At 38.9% G+C, this 15,191-nt stretch overlaps 1 protein-coding gene across 1 annotated transcript in view; it reads left to right on the forward strand.

The window, feature by feature from the left end:
* Positions 1-6,535: 6,535 nt before the first annotated feature.
* ALDH1A2 (aldehyde dehydrogenase 1 family member A2) overlaps positions 6,536-15,191 on the forward strand; it is a 101,411-nt gene continuing 92,755 nt past the window's right edge. The window contains exon 1 of the mRNA XM_021532056.3: positions 6,536-6,710. The gene's annotated coding sequence lies outside the window, so the exon portion shown is untranslated. The remainder of the gene's footprint in view (positions 6,711-15,191) is intronic.

Consider the following 15,191-nt stretch of genomic DNA (forward strand, 5'->3'; position numbering starts at 1 on the left):
TTACTACTGTGGTTTTAAAACAGTCAATCTTCTGGCTGCAAGGAATAATATTAAAAAAAAAATAAAGTTTACATATGTTGGGATGTGCTCTGGATAGCAGTGTAACAAGACAGAATATCAGACTTAATCATGTTTCGTGCCACAGTGCTGACAGCATATGTGTGACAGCACTGCAGAAAAAACAGCCTCCTCATTATTCTCAGTGTGTTTTGCAGCACACCACAGCATCTGGGCAAGGAGACTCTCAGAACCATGTCAGGGCTGGAAAAAACTTGCTTGAAATGAGGTATAAAAATGAATAAAAAATTATCTCCTTGTTTTAGTTCAAAGAAATGTTGGTTTGTTTTTTTTTTTTTTTTTTCAAAAAAGCAGGAAGATGATTTGAAAAGATTTGCATCTCATGTGAACAGTTCTATGTATCCTCAATTAACATAAAAACACATCAAAATTTATAATGAATTATGTGTCTCCTTGGTCCTGTTCACATATATCTGAAGTGGAACCAATGCCATTTATGAAAAATTTAATTTTAAAAATAACAAGTATTATTTTTGTAGCTATGAAAAACTGGAAACATTAATTAAATAAGGCTTAGAATCATGAAATGCAATTTTAATTACTAGAAACTAGAATAATCAACTGAACTGAGGCAAACAGGACAACAAACTTTTTAGAAAGGAGTTTACAGCTGCTAGGGTGGAACTAACATCTTGGAAGAGTTAGCATAGTCGGTACTTTGAAGCACACAATATTTTGAAATAAACCATTAAAGTAACCATAGGATCTCTTAATACTGCATGTCTTTTGAATATTCTACAGCCTTCAGAGCTTCTCCCCATATTTTATGTTCCTGTTGTCTGCCAGCCCCACGGCTTAGCAATAAATCTCCAAGCCAGCCCTTCTTCATAGTGGTGGCTGAGCAGTTCCAAAATATGGAACAGATGCTGCACCTGGATCCTTGCAGGCATTTCTGCCTTGTTATCCCTCTCCTAGATGTAACTATCAAGGTCTGCTTAACAGCGAATAAAGATTCCTGCATCTTGCACTTTCCTGGGAGGAACTTCTCTGGCTTGTCATGCAGAAACCTTCTTCTGCTTTCCTGACTGTTCCCTGCTTTAAGATGGTGGCATTTTTTTTCAGCTTCTTCTCTGCTCAGGTTTTTACCCCTCACCCTAATGAATTTAAAGAAAAAAAAGAATACTTTTTGTACTATCAGGATAAGCAAAGAAGGTGTTGGAGCCTCCTCTTGTAAGATGGATTCAGCTTTCCCTTGACTATTATTTTTCATTTGATTTCAGCTTTCTTTAATATTGGCACCAAAATTGTGCAAAGCTTTCTGTCTGGCTGTAGAGTGGAACGCTTTTCAAACTGGGTCACCCTCTGCAAGGCTGAACTTTTACTCCAAGTTCAGAGTCAAAAGCATCAGAAAGCTCAGAGTTATCACCCTGAGGATAAAATACACAGAGCTTTCAAACCAAAAATGCATCTCTGTTACTACAGCAGGCCAAAATGACACTGTCTGCTTTGCAAGTGACACTGCCTTTTTCTCTCAGTGTGTTAAGTTTCTCTGCTTTTCAGTCTCTGGTGCCTCTCCTAACTCATCATATGAACTGAGCCAAGGAATGGGAACAGAGAGCTCAGCTTGGTGTTTTCCTTCCATGCTGCCCCTGCCCACTGAGATAGAGGAGTTTCCAGTTCTCTGGGTCTGGAAATTACAGCAAACCTACAAAACAAGCAGAAAGGTGAACTGGGGGAGGAGGGGGGCCAAAATTCTGATCCCAAATTACAAACGTGATAGACAAATTTTGACTGATTTACATGCTGAAGAAATGGAGTGTTTTAATCATAATTTTATAACAGTTCAGATTTTTGAATAAAGAATAATCATTAAATTAGGTAAAATATTCGCCAGCATCACCATTTCTTTTAACGGTTTGAAATGAGAACTAAAAATGAAGAGGTTGTTTGATAAAAGCAATAAAACTCATGGACCAGCCAAAAAAAAAATCTTCGTGAGGTGCCACCTTGTGCCTGCGGAGCGCCATGGCCGAGCCTGTGCACAGGGCGGGGCCGGGCCGCGGCCGGGCAAATGCCGGGAGGGAAAAAAGCTGGAATAGGGCTTTAAAAATCCTTAGCTGGCACCTGCCTCTCAGAACAGTGCATCCCGGAAAGACAAGCTGCTTCCCTTCCCTTCCCTTCCCTTCCCTTCCCTTCCCTTCCCTTCCCTTCCCTTCCCTTCCCTTCCCTTCCCTTCCCTTCCCTTCCCTTCCCTTCCCTTCCCTTCCCTTCCCTTCCCTTCCCTTCCCTTCCCTTCCCTTCCCTTCCCTTCCCTTCCCTTCCCTTCCCTTCCCTTCCCTTCCCTTCCCTTCCCTTCCCTTCCCTTCCCACATTCACTTGCATTCACTGCTGCTTCTTTCCTCAGTGTACAGAGCACTGGAATTCTGCCAGAAATGGGAATGCTTCTCATCTTTGTAGTCTGCCAAAAAACATTTTCTTTTGGGCTTATTAAAAATTAATTTTTGTATTTTTGTTTTTAAAACATTAGCACAAATTTTGCTGCTCTTGGCATTTTCTGTGTGTATCAAAGTTTCCCTTCTTTTATTTTGTGATTTGTATTTTCTAGAAAATTAAGTTTTTTTAATGCAATTCCAGCCTCAGGGAATACAAGGAGAGTAGAATTTGGTGACATGAAGTGGTGAATTAGTACAAATTTCAGAAATATCTGAAATGTCTGTACTCCTTAATTTGAACATATGGGATCTTTATTAGATTTTATTTCATTCTATATACATTCATCAGCTCAGAGTAATTTCAGCAATGGCAATTTACCATAACTAAGTAATATTTGCCAAGACCACTGATGTTTGTATGCTGTGAAGAGAAGAAGATGGATATACCAGGGCTGTTAAACAACTAAAAATATGACTATCATTTATTAAATTTGCTGTTCACGTATAACATAACTATATTTGTCTTGAAGATAGTTTCCATAAGAAAACATGTGATTTTTTTTCCTAGAAGCCAAAATATTATTGAACAACCTTGCATACTAAGGATTACATTAAAATTTCTGGTGGTTTGCGTGGTGCATCTCTTATTTATAAAAAGTATTTTTCCCATAGTAAGTTTCAATGTTAGTTAGCAAGGTCTGACAATAAGTTTTAAGGACAGAAAATAGAGTTGTGCCTTTATATGGAGAGAGAGCTGATTTCCTGATAGTACTGATGAGCTTGTATTTGTACAGAATTTATCAGTAATTAAATCCAGACTTTGGCTCAGTTTGAAATGTTTTATGTAACTGTGAATCCATGGTGTTTTAGAGGTAAGAATGTAGGAATCAGAAAAACACCCACACTGCAGAAATGAGAATCCAAATTCTGTGGACTTCTGTTTGCAAGTGTAAGTCCAAGAAGGATGTTGGTTTTCCATGTCCCCATCTTTCCCCAGCTCCTTCTCTTTCTCTCTGATACTCATCTACTGTCAGATTATAAATGGAAACAAAGGCTTCATGCTGAGTCTAAGCAAATGCCCCAACCCCTGTTCTTCAAGAAGTCTAGGCAGGATTTTAATTCTTGGCTCTGGCCCATGGTTTGATGTGTTGGAGTGTGAAATGACCCATTCACTTTTAACAAGTGCTATGAATGCAGGGCAAGGGGATCAGTTTGTAAAGACTACCTACGGAATGTGGTATTGTGGTGGCCAGAGAATAGTCTAAGGCTGGAAAACACAGAGAAATCACTTTCTAGTTTACCAGAAGTCTTTTAAACATTGCTATAAAGCAGAAATCCAATGACTACTGTGTTAAGGATTCAAAGCATTCTGGCAAATTGCCTGATAGGGTAAGAAAGGACATCTCACAATCCAGGCTTCACAATTCATCTTAAATAAGAGGGAACAGCAATTTCTTGCTTTCTGTCATTTGGTAAATATGCAGTTCTCAGATGTAACAGTACTAAGTATTTTATTGAAACTTTCAGACGTCAGCCTGCACTCTCCATATGTTCAGGGTTTTACAAGCTGTTTCCATGACAAAATGAGATTGATTCTGGAGCCAGATAGTTAATTGGTTAAGTCCATATTATTTACCAAAAAATGTAGGCAAAACACTGTTTTCTTCAATACAGTAGGCAGATTTCTTTTTTATGTTTCTAAACCTTCTTTTCCAAAAACTACTCTGTTTATAAAGCTTTCTCTGATGAAGATGGTTCCTTCAATAACTTTTTGTTGTTTGTTGTTTCTGGTTTTCTTTCTTAATTACATTTCATTCATTAGGACAAGAAGATTTTTTTTTTTTTTTTGCCATATAGAATGTCCTGTAGAGGAACCCCTAAATAAATAAATATACTCTCCCTTTTTCAGTGTATAATACCCTGGCTTGCATGCAAAGTACATGACTAGTCTGATTTGAAATGATTTAGGAGGATGCCAAGAGGGTAGTCATGTATAGACACATCTGAAGGGAAGATGAATCTCCAAAGTAGTGCCTGCCAAGACCTGAATATTTGTATCTATTTCTGTGAAAGTTCATCCCTGCCTTTGCTGTCCAAACTCCTGTTGGCTGAAATGTTTTTCCCTTTATTCCTGCATGACCCAGCAGCTTGGGCTCCCTACCCCATCTCTGCCAAGCCCTGCTCTTGCCTGTGCTCTTCCAAGCACGAGTTTCCCTCGCTCAGTTCACCTGTGTCTGCTTTGCCTTTCACCCAGAGCTCCCCAACCGCTGGGGAACACTGGGAGATTTGGGAGCCAAAGGCCCTGAGTACCTGGGGGTAACTAAACTGGAGGATACCTCCTTCAGGGAGAAATCCATTTCAACAGGTTTTGTACCTCAGCAGGTTATGCTCATGGGAACATTTCATAAATACATATTTCTTGGCAAATATGATAATCATATTTTCATACCAATGATGGATGAATGCAACATAGGGCTTGACCTGGCTATAAGCTTTTAAAATATTGGCCATACTGAATAGCAGGTATATTAATCTCTTGGGGCATAGTCCTTCTAGATGGGAAGTTCTCAACTGTAAATGGTTTAAATGCTTTAAGGCACCAAACTTTGAATTTAGCCTTTATAGCAAATGCATCTGGTTAATGTTAAATTAAAACACCCCAGGAAATCTGTACTTTTCACTGTATTTGTTATTTATGTAAATTTTTAGAGAGTATCCATTGCTCTAAAGTCAAGTTACTTGGAAACAGAGTAAGAAGCATGAACAGAGTCCCATCAGAACATTCTCTGTATGATGCTGAACTGTTAATTTTTGTTATTTTTTATAAGACATTGTCCAGATTTCCATCCTGTGAAATATTCAGATTCCAGATGAAGGCACAGTCTTTTACACCGAATCTCATCTTTTTTCCAAAGATTATTCCTATTCAGCAAATACTATGTAAACATAGTAAGTCAAGCTGACATAAAGCTGAGTCTGTGCTCTGGTGACCTGGGGCTTTGGCCTGCATTTGCAAGGTTTTGGGGACATTCAGAGTTCATCTAAGGCCACCGATCTCTGTGGATTCATTCATCTATGGCCCATGGAATGTGTTTCTCTAAAAAAATTACAACCTACCAGGTAGGTATGTGGCCTCTCTGTGATGTTTCAGTGATGCTGAGTTCTGACACAAGGCTTCGTAGGTTGCTCCCAAGTTTAATAATAGGATAGCTCACTACATGAGACCATTTTCCCCAGTGCAGATTTGTGTAGTTTTGTCAAAACATTTTCCTGCTTGGGTGAAATTTGGCTGAACTTCTTTCAGCAGAAAGTGACCTGACATGTTTGCCCAGAAAACAGCACAGCAGCATCAACAGCATGAACTGTGGCTAAGGATACAGAGAATTTAAAATTTACTAAAATTTAGAATTTACTAAAATCACTGAGCTTGCTTTCAGTGGTAATAAATATCTCTTGGCTATTTTTTTCCTTCTTTGGGTGAAATAGTGAGGCCAGCTCTGGCTCTAATGTTGTGCACACCTTAAGCACAAAGGTAACCAGCTCTGTGTGCTCAAACTGTGACAGGTGCTGGGGTATTTTGCTCAAGGCAAACTCAGAAGAACAAACCTGTGGCAGGGGTTTTTGAGGACTAAGCTCTCCTACGTGCCACTCAACTAGCAGAATTGCTTGAAAATCTCAAGATTCTCTGAGACAACCAAAAGCTGGTTTTAAAGCATCATAAAGTTTCCCTTTAGTAGGCCATGGTGATGACAGCAAGGGAGGAAGTTTGGCTGCAGGACTCCTGTGACAGTTTGCAAAAGCTAATTTGCAGAAAAAGCAGCTTTTGTGGGAAAGAGATTTATTTGCAGAGTAGGGCTTTTAGTCTGTGATACTGGTTTTGAAATCCTTGCAGGGCTGAGACCTTCCACATGCTGGAATCAGTAATTACTCAGCTTCAGTTGCTTAATCAAAAATTACAAATAGTAGCAACAAGGATTTGTACTTTGTGATGGGAACAGAAAAGTTACCTCAGGACAGCCCAGCCCCCAGCTGGGGCAAAAGGCTGGTGTGGGCAGGGTGGCAGTAGGTGTTCCTTGGCCAATTAATTGCAGCAGCAGGTGGGGCTCATAAACCCCAGCTGAAGCCATGTTGATAAGATTGTGTCACTGCTGAGACTCAAACGAGTGTCTTCAGCCAGGTGTGTAAGGAGTGAGGTGTTGTCTCTGGAGAACTGCAGCTTATTTTAGGCACCAAATCCTGCTCAGCTGCCTGAGGAGCCAGGTATGTTCATTCTGCCAAAGGCTTTAGCACTTCCAATTTTAAGAATTTTTGCTCCAAGTTTTCTTCCCTGCCTTTTGGCCGTAGCTGCGTCTTGGTTCCTTTGCATTTTAGCAAGTATGGCTGGTCAGGCTGGAAAAGCAGAGAGGGGGTCTCCTGATTTCACCAAACAACTGCTGTCTCGTATGGGGGTGTCTGCTTTGTGTGTCCCTGGGTTTGCATGGCCTCATAGCTCTTTTAAAATACATGACAGATTTTGAACTTCTTCTTCAGAAGAAGTTTCTACCACAGTTTTAGGGATCCCTTTCTTTCCCTCTAGGTTATGTAGATTTTACTAGGCACCTGACTCCTTTCTGTGGCTTGCCTTCTGCAATAGGGGCACTCAAACATTGAAGATTCATTTCTATTTTCTTCTCACCCTTGCTCTTGGTTTACAGGTAGGCCTTTAAAAAGCGTCCATGTTACTTCATTTTTAGTCACAGCTTGGGATAAACTTTTCATTTCGTGTAGATCAGGCAGTACTTGATTTGTCGTCTTGGCTATTGAAGAATTTGAAAGAATTCAAGAGTAAGCTATAGGCTAGTCTTTAGAAATTAGTTCAAACTAGGAAATGAGGTATAAATTTGTATCACTTGTATTTCAAAAGTGAGTTGATTAGGTCTCTTGAATTTGAACTCAAAATGACCTAAAAATTAAAATAGATTCATAATCCTGAAAGTACCAATTGGGTGTTTTCCCCAGTTGAGAGTGTGGTATTTGCAAGTGTCTTGGAGGAGGTCAAATATGTTTTACATATATAAGAGGAATTAAGTAATCTGTCAAGATTTTCTTCAACATGCTTCACTGAGACTAAAGCATGTCATCATGTCTTTATGGGCTGATGTTTATAAGACAAATACAAATACTTTCAAGTGAGGGCTATCTGCTGAAGGTTAGCTGTTAAAAATGTTTCCCTTGCTGTTTATAGTTTTCGAAATCTGGCTTATCAGTGGGAATGCTGGCAACTACTCTAAGTATTGCACATTTCCAAAGAGTTTGACGCACCCTGTTCTAATGCATTCTTTACTGCTGACAGTGTTGGTTATTACCATGAGATAAACAGATTAAATATTGGCTCCATAATTTTAGTTGCCATGATTATAAGCACAGCACTAGGGAAGTAAGCAAGTAATTCATGTGAGTCTAGACCAAAACAATCTAGTAGGAAAGGAAAGATCAGTTATCCTTGAAATGTGCAAATCCCCAAGAAAGTGCAGTTATATCTAGGAAGTATTTAGATAGTTAAAGTAGGTAGATGTTTTATATGTGCCCATGGAGAACTCAATTCAAAACTTGTTAAAATCGGTGTGCTTGCTTTCAGTGGTAATAAAGTCCTAAGTTATTGCACTGTGTCCGTTTCTGTAGCAAATAGGGGTGTAGTCAATAAATTGTGACTGCAGTTCAAAACTATCACTCTACAGTCAGCTCCAAATGGCTGGGCAGATTTTAGGGAACCTAAACATTCTAATACATGTCTGGAATTTGGGGATATACTCAATTTGATACGACTCAAGTTCTAGAGCACTGTTCTTATTTTCTGCTGTGAACTTCAAACCATTGATAAATGTGTTTTTCATAACTTGCAGAATTAAGAATCTTTTGGAGTATGTTTTCATACTCTTATATGTACTTGAAACCAAGAATGTTTGCTTTTAATTGCTGTTACAAAAGTTAAGGCAAAATTGTGAGAACAACTGTGATTTGATTTGAGTTTTAAGTTCTTTCTCTGAACATAAGGCAAACCAAAACAAATTTCTGGATCACAAATATGCAGGTTGCATTGCACCATCATTTTTAGCTTTCCTGGGAACTCATTAGTTTCTCATTATATCATTTGTCTAAACATAGTTTTCTATAAAGTAATTAAGTGATGAGCTTGCATGATATGAGCTTGATATGCTGCTTGTCATAAGCATATGCTTAAGTGTATATATAATTCTCTGTTAGTAGAGGGGACTGTGGAAACATTGCTCTGATTAAAAATCATGAGCTGATAAAAAAGGAATTAGAGTGACAAGAAACTTGTGGCCCCATAAGATGAAATACCATTTGTAGCAGCATTGGGCGATGTGCTAACACTATACATTTACATACAGCTTTGGTATTAGTCTGCACAATTAGGCCACCCTTTCTCATGGTATAATCAAATCTTCGGATAATGTTTCATTTTCATAGTGCTCTGAAGATGACAGGGATATAAAATGCATGTCTCAAGTGATCTCTCTTCATTGCCTGGTTTACATAATTTTTATTCTGCTTGGTCTCTGGAAGATATTTTCTGACCACATGTTATTGTTTAATTCAGTGACTTTTTAATGGGCTCCTGAATTTGCTTATTATAACACCTGTATATATAAACTGCCTAGAAACCAGAAAATGTCAATACCTTGACATATTTTGAACAGTTTGTCCTCCAAAGTGGAGAACACGTGTGGTGTTCGTGTTTTCTCTACTGTTCTTAGGCAACAACTTCAATACCGAGAAAATACAGAGTTTGCAAGGCTGGTGGTGAGGCAAATAATAGGGGAAAAGTGTATAATATCATATGGTATGTTTTAATTCTATTATCAGAGGCTCAAAAGAGGAAAATTTGACCACATTACAGTTCTAGTATTCTCTTTTTGAAGAATTTAACAGGACAATGTTTTGGTTTATTGTGAAGCTTTCTAGTGAATAAAAGACATCTAAATCTGGATGAAGACCCAGCTTTAAGTCATCTTCAGTAGAGCCCATAATTTTAGCCTAGCTAACATTTTAATAGTCATGCTTCCATATACTTCATTCATGCCAGCAGCCTGCTTTATTCCTGCTGCTTTGTATTTAGTGTATTCTGAATGTGGTTATACAGAAAAACATCACTTGGGGTTCATTGGAAAGTGCTTTTTTTTCCAGAACAAAACTTGGAAAAGAGGAAAACAATAATGTGTAAGTTTCCATAACTTGGCTACCAAATTCAAAGTGTCATTGCAATTTGTTTGTGCCCATTAAAAATCCTTATCACAGCTCTGCCTGGTGGCTGTCTCCACCATTTTGTAGAATAATTTTGCAGTGTTCTGGATATGTAAATCATTTTAAGGGGCTGTTCTGTGTTTTATGGGTAAACCTTGCCTCTTTAACTTTTTGGCCCTTCAACACTGCAATCGGAAAAAGTAGTTATCTCTTGGGAAAATCTCAAATATTGACCAGGGAGTAAACCATTAGCTCAGGTCATTGCTGACCCGAGATATTCTGATGTGCTTTTTCAGTAATGAGCATTTGCTTTGCTGTCAAGCCTCTATTAAGGTTCCCAGGAGGACAAAGCAACCAATCAGTTTAACAAGGAGCTCCCCAGCTCGCTGAGGAGCATTTAGGGTTCACATTCCAGTATGGGTCACTTTGCCATGTTCTGGCTCCTTCCCTGCAGCTCCATCAGCTGGCAGCTGGTGGTGTAGTGGAAGCAGTCTCTTCCCCCACAGCCTCTTGCATAGGAGAGAACAGCTACCTTTGTATCTTTAAAAATACTTCCAAACTGGTGGCACTTCTTTATATAAGCACAACAAATAACCTAAAAATAGAACTATAGCTGGAATGTGAGCTATTCAACATGAATTAATGTGTTTGTTAAAAGTCTAGGGATTTTTGATGGTCTTGTGAGATACACATGACCTTTTCATGATGCTCCCTAGAGATACTAGTCATCCTGTCCAAAAGCAGCATGAAGTTTTTCAGGCATACACAAACAATGTAATTAGGGTACTTTGGGCCTGGTAATGGGGTATGAACACTGTAGTCGTGCTCAGAGGGCCTTTCCAAGTATACCACGGTTTTCCAGTATTGTAACTATTGGTACAAATAGTGCAGGGGTCTTATGTCTCTGGATATAACCAAGTTTTGTGCTTTCAGTGTAAAATGTAAAGAATAATTTTCTTCTTCTATGTGCTTCTCCAGGTAACAAGGAACTGAAACTCTGTGCTGGGAGCACAGTGATCTCAGTTTACTAGAAATCCATCCAATCACCAGAACCTGCCTTCACACTCAACATTAGTTATAAATTCTATTATATTAGCATTCTCAGAGATCAGGGACTGCACAAGTGGTGCAGGTTAATATATCTCCCCTACAACAAAGGGCTGAGTTCAGGATTGAGGATTATGATGGGGTGGCACAGGACAGCTGTGGTCATTATAATCCCAGGACTATGGGGCCTCCTCATAGTGCTTAGCATCACACAAACACATAGCAAAAAAATGTCCTCACTCAGTCCCTACATCCCAATTATTGTCCTCACCATTTGGGCACAGAGGACCTGAGTGACCCAAGGGTGCCATTTCCTATGTGCATTGCATTTGCTCACTCCATTTCACACTTACTCTGCTGCTGACTACAGAAGCCATGCTTCTGTGAAAATACAATAGACCTTATTCTTATAAATTACTTTCTAAAGAGCTTTTAAGATTTTCAAAATGTCCTAATTAAGACATTCAAATAAGCAAGCAGCCAGATGAATACATAGTCAATGTATTCAAGACTGAGATAAACAAAATGTTCAGAATTAATGTGATCTCACCATACTCATCACACTTACGGTGTATATTTTATGTCAAAATAATGTTTCTGTAGCATTTATAGCACTGTATCACAATATAAAAAAAAAATATAGTAAGTAATGGTATGAACAACATCCTGTCCAAATGAAACTCAAGAACAGGCTTTGCTTAAAAAAAATCTGCTAGTGAGTATGGGGCTATTATTAATTCTTACAAGTGCTGTGGATTTTGATACACAACAGACAAAATAATCTAGATAGTGCTGCAATGTTGATACTCTGAGAAAAGTGTTCTTTAAAGGGCTGCCTTTCACCAGGAACTGCTCTTTGACGGGTAAATGCTTATGGCAGCAGCCTTGACAACTTATATTCACCTCTTCTGTGTGTGTCTTAATACCTGTCAGTCAGAGATGCTCAGCAGACGAGTTACACGCCTGAGATGTCTCCTTATGCTTAAATGCTACAATAGATTTCTTTTTATTTTCAGTGTCAGATTTTATCTGGCTCTCAGAACAGCTGGACAACTATAGTCAGCACTGAACCCTCCTAGGTAGGCTGGTGGTCCTCTTCCTCCATAGCAGTGAAGCTGAGGTAGCACTAGAGCCTTTGTGCAAGACACTGCTTTTGATAAAGCTGCCCTACTGAATAAAGGGTTGTTCTGACAGTGAAAAACTTCCCAAAGTCATTGTAGGAGGAAGGTTTGTGGGATGAAGCCCTCCAGAGCTGACTTGGCTGCAATTTTTGTAGAAGTGTGGTGTGTGACACTTTGACTCCCACAGCCCGACACACCACATGCCTGTGGGGATCATCACTGTGTATACCAGGGCAGAGGGGGAAGATCATGAAGGAAGATGTGTTTATTATTAGACCAAATAAGAGCACACAGGAAAGGACTTCCTTTGTGTTTATTTAAAAATAAATATTGTAGAGTTGGAGCAGAGGAGAACACCTTCAGGGGCATCAGTGAAAATGATGACAGTTGCAAAGTTCATAGCTGGACACTGTGATATTACAAATTTATTAAGAAAAATAAGTTTGAGAGTAAAACAAGCTAGTATGATTATCTCAGTCATGGTAACATTAAAACACCACCAGAGAGGCTCAGCTCATAGTTCTTTTACAACTTTTCACTTTCCTAAGCTGTACACAGCTGCTCTTTGGGCATGAAGTTAAATTTCTACATGTGAAGGGAGCTTCTGACACTCCTTGTTCTCCCTGCATAGCTGCATTCTGAAGTTCACTTAATATCTTTCAGGAATATGTTTACCTCTGGCTTTCTAATTGCTAATGATTAGAAGCCAGATGTACAAAGAAGAACTCTGTTCAGCCCAAACACTTTCCCAAATGTAGAAGGCAAGCTGATTGTGATTTATGCATCATATCCTCTAAAACAGTGTTTCTCAGGGTCAATCTTGTACAACAAATAAAATCCAGCAATACTTGAACTATGTCTCTTGTTCTAGGATTTCCCTATCAGGAAGTCCAATTCCTGTGTACTGTAGGTCTGCCCTAGTGAGATAATTACTGTTCTGCCAGGTTGTTGTAAGCAACACATCTGATCAAAGGCAAGGGAAAGGAATATAATTGCCATGTGAATTGTTGGAAGTCCAGTTTTACTGGCAGTATATGTTTTGAGATTGCATGGAACCACATGCATATAGAAAACTACGTCAAAATTGATTTTTTCTTCATGTAAATGGAATATTTGTGTGGGGTCCGATGCTGAGTGGATGTGAAAGACTTATGCAAGACAGGTGCCCAAGAGAGAAGCAGAGGCTTGCTGCCAGTTGTATCAGAAAAGCAGGTGAAAAACTTGGAAGAAGAAAAGGCTACACATCCATTTTCAGGTGTGGTGAATATTTTAGGTAGATTTTAGTTGTTTTAAAATATATGGTTGACTTCCTGTGTTGAACTTCAAAGAACCACTTGAAATGGCTTCCATTTTAAGGAAGGGTTTTGTCTTTTTGTGTCAGAACAGATTGAAATGTGTGTGTGTTCATATCCATATTTTGTTCAGGCATCATGTATTTTCTTAGATTAGAAGCCTCTGAGATGCTAAGGATATTTGCATATATGTTACATTTGGAAATGGCCTGTGACTTTGAAGCATTCATAGCTGTGAAGCCAATGTGGTTCTCAATCAAAGGTTTTCTGTTCTGCTTTCCTTCTCCAAGACTTGCTGGAGGAGCCTTTGCACTTGCTTTATCCTCTGAGATTCCATGGAAATCTGGCAGCTGGATTCAACTGTTTTTATTTTTATTTCTGATAACTGTTCTACAGTGCAAGCATCTTCAGAAACATGTTGATTCTATACCCTGAAAAACATGATCCTCCAGGGGAATCCTCCAGGGGAATACACATGTATGGGATGAAATTCTCTCTGCACTGAAGCCAGACAGGCTTCCTGCCTTTGGTGGCAGAGTTGTTGTGTAGAAGTCTCCTGCAGAGTGCAGCCATCAGTTGCTAATGTGTTGAACATCTGAGATGGGAATGAAGGTGGAAGTTTTTATCTTTATATTGTGCAGCTTTAATGGAAAGGTCCATACTGCCTCTTTTGAGCAGTTGCAGCAGAGTTCAGAGGACAGGAAATTGAGTGAGTTACTACTGTGCTTTCTCTTTTCTCCACTGAGATCTCCATCTTCCCCCTCTGCCCCACTCTTGATTTTTCTCCCTTGTTTCAATAATTGAAAGATGTTCAAAACATCAAATTTTGTTCCTCTGCTATGGAAAACACCACCATCACAATTTAGTCCTTTTATTCTAAAATAAAATTTTGTAAGTCTACTTAAGAGGCATTAACAAAACACCTGCCTCTTGAATTTCGCAGTGCTTGCTGCCAAGCATGTGCTGCTGCTTGGGCTTCATGTTTGTTATCCGACACCTCAGTCATGCTACAGAAAGTGTTGCATCTGTTCAGTTCTGGCTGAGATTGTTCATTTCCTTCTATTCAGATGCTGACTTTTCAAGTCTTAACATATTGTTTACTTTGCTGCTTTTTCATCCACAGCCGTGTTTACAGTGGGAAGGCAGGCAAGGTTTCCTGAGAAGAGTTGTGCAGGGAAACAAAGTACTGTTATTTCTGAGGGTGTGGAAAGTATTCTTCACCAATTAGACTATCATGTGCCTAATGCTGATAAAATAATAGTATTAATGTGCTTAAAATGGTCCTCTTAATGGCACTGAGAGTGTCAGAATTTGCACCCAAGATATACATGTGTGTCTGATAGGTGATCAGAAATAATTGCTGAAATAAGCTGCTGGTTATTCATATTCTCTATCTTAGAGACACCTTTGGAATGATGTTGTGGTCATCAAAGAGAGAAAAATTATATAACTGTGTAGTGTCCAGCTTAGTACTATATGGATTTCTCCAATATTTGATTCAAATATACAAAGAAACTCCAGTAAAAATATTTACCTACTACTTTCTCCTTTGAGACTGTGCTATTATACTGTGCAAACAAGCAAACGCACTAACACTCACAGAACAATAATTAAATATATTTGTTTAACAGGTTGTAAGTGCAAAATAGAAGACAAAAATCCAATGTAGTAACTGATGGGTGCTGCATTTTCTTTCCTGGATGATCCTGATTTATTTTTAATAGTGGTTTGAAAAAAAAGTCTTTTAAAATTGTGCATGTTTTAAATAAGTAGTCTCTGATGCAGAGGATTGTACTAAGCAGAGAAAGAGCAGCTGTTACTGGAAGTTACAGTTAATTGTTTTATTTTCCAACACAAGGTTGTTTGGTGGGAACAGTGGAGAAAAAAATGCAAGCAACTGCCAAAAAACCAAGCATGTGAGGTGAAACTTGAATTTGCTCTCATGAGAATTTTCTAAGATTCATAAGTAACTGAGGAAAGCAGGCTGTATTTAAATCTCTGGAGATGTATGTGCTGTATGGAGACACAGCACAGCA

Source organism: Lonchura striata, chromosome 11, assembly GCF_046129695.1.
Source record: "Lonchura striata isolate bLonStr1 chromosome 11, bLonStr1.mat, whole genome shotgun sequence".
NCBI lineage: Eukaryota > Metazoa > Chordata > Aves > Passeriformes > Estrildidae > Lonchura > Lonchura striata.